The 6,508-nt window shown below is 38.6% G+C and overlaps 1 long non-coding RNA gene across 1 annotated transcript in view; it reads right to left on the bottom strand.

Moving 5' to 3' along the window:
- Positions 1-6,508, bottom strand: part of LOC105861396 (uncharacterized) — a 54,540-nt gene that overhangs the window by 46,863 nt on the left and 1,169 nt on the right. The window lies entirely within an intron of this gene.

Here is a 6,508-nt window from a genome sequence, read left to right as displayed (position 1 = left end):
AAATGAAACTCCTTGGCCTAGCATGTTTTCCTCTATCTCAATAGCTTATCCTAGAGCTGGAAAAAGCCTTGAGAAGACAAAGTGTTTTCTGGCTTCCAGATAAAATTTGGCTATTTATATTATTCCTAATGATTTTAGAATCTGAAAAGGTTTGTCTCCTCTCCTTCCCTCCCTTCTTCTCCCCCTCCTCCCCAATAGACAAGAGTCTTGCTTTGTCACCCAGGCTGGAATGCTGTGGCATGATCACAGCTAACTGCAACCTCAAACTTCTGGGTACAAACAATGCTGCTGCCTCAGCCTCCCAAGTAGCCAGGACTACAGGCGTGCACCACCACACTTGGCTAATTTTTTATTTTTTTGTAGAGATGGGGTCTTAGTCTTGCTCAGGCTGGTCTCAAACTCCTGACCTCAAGCAATCTTCCTTGCTTAACCTCCCAAAGTGCTAGGATTACAGGCATAAGCCACCTCACCCAACTTCTTTGTCTACCCTTAAAAACAGTATCAAGAATTATCTCCTTCAAACTTTTTAAATGGGGTAAAGAAAAAAAAAAAAGAAAAAGAATTATCTCCTGAGGGGGATCAAGGAGGCAGGGGAAATTTATTGTTCCTCCTTAGCATAGTACACCCCACAAAAAATGGCCAGTCCACAGGTAGTTCAGAACCTCCCTAATTAGGATATCCTACTTCTAGCAGAGTACCTGCATTGAGGGTCACCCAGCATCATTCTTTTTATGATACACTCTTGGCCACCAAATAATATTCTGAAATACAGATTATTCGGCCACTACCATGCAGTCTCCAATCTCTTGTATAAATGAACAGTCCCAGCCAAGGGTAGTGGTGATAACTTGTAGTCCCAGCTACTCGAGAGGCTGAGGCAGGAGGCTTGCTTGAGCCCAGGAGTTTGAGACCAGCCTGGGCAATACAGCGAGAACCTCATCTGTAAAAAATAAAAAAAATTAGCCAGGTGCAATGGTGTGTGCCTGTAGTCCCAGCTACTTGGGAGGCTGAGCCCTAAGGATCACTTGATGCAGGAGTTCAAGGCTGCAGTGCACTTTGATCACACCTGTGAATAGTCACTGTACTCCAGCCTGGGCAACACAGTGAGACCTCATCTCTTAGAAAACAAATAAGTGACCAGTCTCAATTTGTAGGCTCAGAGATGATAGAAATTAATTATTGCAAATGTATAACTCTGACATGAAATTTTGTTAGATTTAATATCTACGTGATATAGCCATTTAAGAGTATGACTTAAGAAACAAGGAAAGATCTACCTGATCAAAAAAGATGTTGGATTAGCTTATCAGAATCTTGAACATCCCCTTTAGCATCTTGAAGACAGCTGCATTCACTCCATAAATACTCAGTTCCCATTATATGCCAGGCAGCAAGTATCTGGTTGTCATAGCTTGATAACAATAGCCTTGCTCAAGATCCACACTCCTTATGTAACTTTCTCATTATAATTGATCTTCCCATATAGATTTCCCAACAGGAGAAAGAATCCAGTCCCCTTAGTGGCTATGAGTATAAATTAATACATTGGCATTCTATTTTATACGTTAACTTCCTATGAGTTTGATTTAGTGTGACAAAACATTAACACCTTTGTGTGTACTGACAATATCACACTTCTAGAACTGTAAAACTGAGGACCATATCCAGGACTATTGTACTACACCAACTTGGGGACATCCTCTTTGACTTATCTCTTTTTCTTTTTTTTTTTTTTTTTTGAGACAGAGTCTCGCTTTGTTGTCCAGGCTAGAGTGAGTGCCATGGCGTCAGCCTAGCTCACAGCAACCTCAATCTCCTGGGCTCGAGCGATCCTTCTGCCTCAGCCTCCCGAGTAGCTGGGACTACAGGCATGCGCCACCACGCCCGGCTAATTTTTTTTATATATATATATATCAGTTGGCCAATTAATTTCTTTCTATTTATAGTAGAGACAGGGTCTCGCTCTTGCTCAGGCTGGTTTTGAACTCCTGACCTTGAGCAATCCACCCGCCTCGGCCTCCCAAGAGCTAGGATTACAGGCGTGAGCCACCGCGCCCGGCCTGACTTATCTCTTAATTCTCTTCTATTCCAAGAACACTAAGTCTTCCGTCTGACTTCCTAGGACACTTGCTTTGGTATTCCAGAATAATGTATAATCAAGGCCATTGCAGTACAGGTATGCCTATATCCAGAAGTCTTTAAATTGGGGTGCATAAAGACTTACCAAGGAATTCTTTCCAAGGGTATGTGAAGACTTTGTAAGGGATACCCGGGCAAGGAAATCAATCTGAGGAGAGTTTTTTAAGGGAATACATTTCAAGATCCCTAACTTCTTTTTTTTTTTACTCTACATAGATGTTTATTACCTAACTTCATAAAAGCTAGCTTCAAGTTTTGGAACACATTGAAAGACAGTAGACATTTTTCAGAAAGGATTAAAATAATATGATATCATATTTGAAAAAATAATGTAGTGGCAGAGTACATGTATTTATACAGATATGAATGATAGCACGTAGGAATAGAAATAACTATCATAATGGAAACCTAGTTGTCAAATTTGGGGCAGAAATTTTCTATTTTTTTTTTTTTAAGATCCTTAACTTCTATATGAAATCTTTCTAAAACCATTCTGTTTGAGAGCCAGCTGACATACTCATGTACACTCTCCATTCTACCTCCCCTTTGATCATAATCCTTTGCTCTTTTTACAAAAGAAAAGTATATCCCTCACCTACACTGAATCCTGATGCATGGTCCAGGGTGTAAAATCCTGAAGAGTTGGGAGGGAAGGGCTGTTCTCTGCTTCATATCAAAATATTCCCATTGCAATCAGTCCTCCTCTTACTTCATCTTATAAAATGTTTCTTATTTCCTACCTCCTACTAGCAAAAAATGAAATTGTTAGCTGCTCAGCCCATTATTTCTTAGCAAATATGCCTTTCTTTTTTAAAAACACATAAGAAAAACTTTATATGTAACAAGATTATTGGAGTTATTTCTGATTTTTAGACATTACTCTTATTTAATTGTTCCCAAAGACTAAACACCAGAGTTTGATGCGAGCAAGCATACACATTTACCAAGGGAATAACAATGCCTTCTATACCATTTCTGAAAACTGATGTATTTATACTGCATTATATTGCATTATTCCAAATTATATGAGAAACAGTACTATCTTGTTTTTACCATTTATTATGTTAATATTAGATCTATATAATTTTAATCTTGAATGACTTATTAGTAATATATTTTATAAGCTACAGTTAATAATTTATTTCCCAATGATTTTATAATATCCTTTACAATTACTGTTAACATATTTATTTAAACTGAAGAATAAAATTCACATTTTTTCCTGACAGAAAGTAAATCTGATTTGGCTGATTGGTATGAAATTAAGATTGGCTTTGCCAATTCCACAAATGGCAATTGTTTTCTATACAGTGAATGTGTGAATTTGTACTTTAATATTTTACCAAAAAGATGCTGAAAACATATAATGATAAGAGAATTTTATCAAAAAATGCTGTGTTGGCCGGGCGCTGTGGCTCACGCCTGTAATCCTAGCTCTTGGGAGGCCGAGGCGGGCGGATTGCTCAAGGTCAGGAGTTCGAAACCAGCCTGAGCAAGAGCGAGACCCCGTCTCTACTATAAATAGAAAGAAATTAATTGGCCAACTGATATATATATAAAAAATTAGCCGGGCATGGTGGCGCATGCCTGTAGTCCCAGCTACCCGGGAGGCTGAGGCAGAAGGATCACTCGAGCCCAGGAGTTTGAGGTTGCTGTGAGCTAGGCTGACGCCACGGCACTCACTCTAGCCTGGGCAACAAAGCGAGACTCTGTCTCAAAAAAAAAAAAAAAAAAAAAAAAAAAAAAAATGCTGTGTTGAGGCCAGGTACAGTGGCTCATGCCTGTAATCCCAGCACTTTGGTAGGCCAAGGCAGGAGTTTGAGACCAGCCTGAGCATATAGTGAGTCCCTGTCTCTGAAAAAAAAGAAAAAATTTTTTTAAAATATTGTGTTAGCAAAGGAGTATGGAAATCAATATCTGATTAACAAGGTGTCTCTAAGTGAAAAGGTCACAGATAATTAATAATCATTTTTATTAAGACTGAAACTGAGACTCTTACTAGATAAATCCTTTTGTAAGTTGAGTGGCTTCTAATTCTTTTCTTTTAATATAATTAAAGGAAAATACTATTCTATGTAATAGTATTTAATAATAGATCACTTTATTTTTTTGTTGTTGTTGTTCTTTTTGTTTGTTTGTTTGTTTTTAACCATACATGGGAAAGAAAAGATCACTTTATAATTGTTGGCATATAATAAGAAAGATGTGTTCAATGAGAGTCTTTGAACTCAAGCAATATCACTGTAACAAATCTATCCCTTTTCCAATTATGTGAACAAGGCTTCTCAACACTGTTGTCTATAAAAATAAACAGGTAGAGAATTGATGTTGCACTTTATCTTCTACAATTAGGTAATATTCATCCATGAATACCTGAAAAAATTGGGGGAAAACACCATATTTCTCACCACAATGCATTCTCAATAAAAACTGTACTTTTTAGGTTTCATGAGTTATAAAAATGTATAATATTTTTATGTGTTTAGTAAATTGTATACAAGTAATTACAAGAAGTGAATGGAATTAGGAGTTCAAGAAGAAAACAAACCATGTACAATTTCTGTTAAAGAAGAGCTTGTTCATATATTTTTAAATGGATGATAATGGGCATCAAATTTTTAGGGTATTTGGAATCCATTGGATACATTTCAGAATGATGTAACAATTTTTAGTTTAAGATGTCAAAATTTGCAAAAAGTCAGAAATTATAGCCTCTACAAGTATTTAGATTAATGAAAGAAAATTTAGGTATCAACTTAAAAATGAACAAGGGGTAAATAGCTCTTCAAAATTATTTTATGGGGAGACCTCAACAAGAGTGAGACTCCATCTCTATTAAAAATAGAAAAAATTAGCCAAGCAACTAAAAATAGAAACAAAAAATTAGCCGGGAGTGGTGGCACAAGCCTGTAGTCACAGCTACTGGGGAGGCTGAGGCAGGAAGATCACTTGAGCCCAGGAGTTTGAGGTTGCTGAGCTAGGCTGACGCCACTGTACTCTACCCAAGCAACAGAGTGAGACCCTGCCTCAAAAAAAAAAAAAAACCATGGCCGGGCGCTGTGGCTCACGCCTGTAATCCTAGCTCTTGGGAGGCCGAGGCGGGCGGATTGCTCAAGGTCAGGAGTTCAAAACCAGCCTGAGCAAGAGCGAGACCCCGTCTCTACTATAAATAGAAAGAAATTAATTGGCCAACTAAAAATATATAGAAAAAATTAGCCGGGCATGGTGGCACATGCCTGTAGTCCCAGCTACTCGGGAGGCTGAGGCAGGAGGATCGCTTGAGCCCAGGAGTTTGAGGTTGCTGTGAGCTAGGCTGACGCCACGGCACTCACTCTAGCCTGGACAACAAAGTGAGACTCTGTCTCAAAAAAAAAAAAACCAAAAAACCAAAAAAATTATTTTATGGGGTCCGTTTTTTAAAAATGTCTGAAGATCACTAGCCTATACATGTGGAGGGGGGAAGGATAGGACAGAAGCTGCTGGAAATGATCTTCAATACTCCACCCCAAAATAATTTCCTTACAAACTCTCCTGAAGATCTAAAATTACCCACCAATGGAATCATTATTTCAGTTTCAGACACTGTTTTCCCACCCGCAATTTTTGTTAAATGTGTAATGGCAAAGGTGATTTGACATCAGATTAGGATTTGCAGGGAATGTACAAAAGGACAAATGTATTTTTTACTGTGGAAAAAAGTTGGTTTGGAGGTTGTGAGGGACAAACTCAAGTACATCCTGATTTCTATTCCCTACTGTTCATACTATACTTTCTGTATCTGTAAGATATTTCTGTAGGCAATAACTTGTCAAACTTCCACCAAAAAGGAACAGAAAAGGGGCAGTATATTGATCAGGCTGTTTATTTCTATACCAGGAAGTATATAAAAAATTAATCATTGGCTGGGCATGGTGGCTCATGCCTGTAATCCCCAGCACTTTGGGAGGCCAAAGCGGGAGGATTACTTGAGTCCAGGAGTTGGAGGTTACAGTGAGCTATGATTGCACCCACTGCACTCCAGCCTGGGCGACAAAGCAAGACCGTCTCGGAAAAAAAACAAAGGATTATTAATCATAGGAATGAACCATCAATTGTCACTTATTGCCTACCTAAACTGAGAACTCTGGTCCCAGTCCCGCCCCAAAAAAGAAATGCCCAAGATGGGGAAAAGGGGTTGTCTAAGATTTAAAGTGGGGCTTTCTGGTTAAGCTCTTCAGACCGGGAAGAGAGGAACAGGATGTCTGTGCTCCCAAAGGCATCTTTAACGACCTCAGGCCCCAAACCCAGTACTTCGTAAATGTTTCTAGTTTACTTCCTTTTAAAAGTATTTTTAAGTTAAACTGTTGGGGAGAAAGACACAAAAGAAATG

Source organism: Microcebus murinus, chromosome 5 (genome assembly GCF_040939455.1).
Source record: "Microcebus murinus isolate Inina chromosome 5, M.murinus_Inina_mat1.0, whole genome shotgun sequence".
Taxonomy (NCBI): domain Eukaryota; kingdom Metazoa; phylum Chordata; class Mammalia; order Primates; family Cheirogaleidae; genus Microcebus; species Microcebus murinus.
Note: the sequence above shows the minus strand (reverse complement) of the source record. Positions and strands in the feature narration are given on the sequence as shown.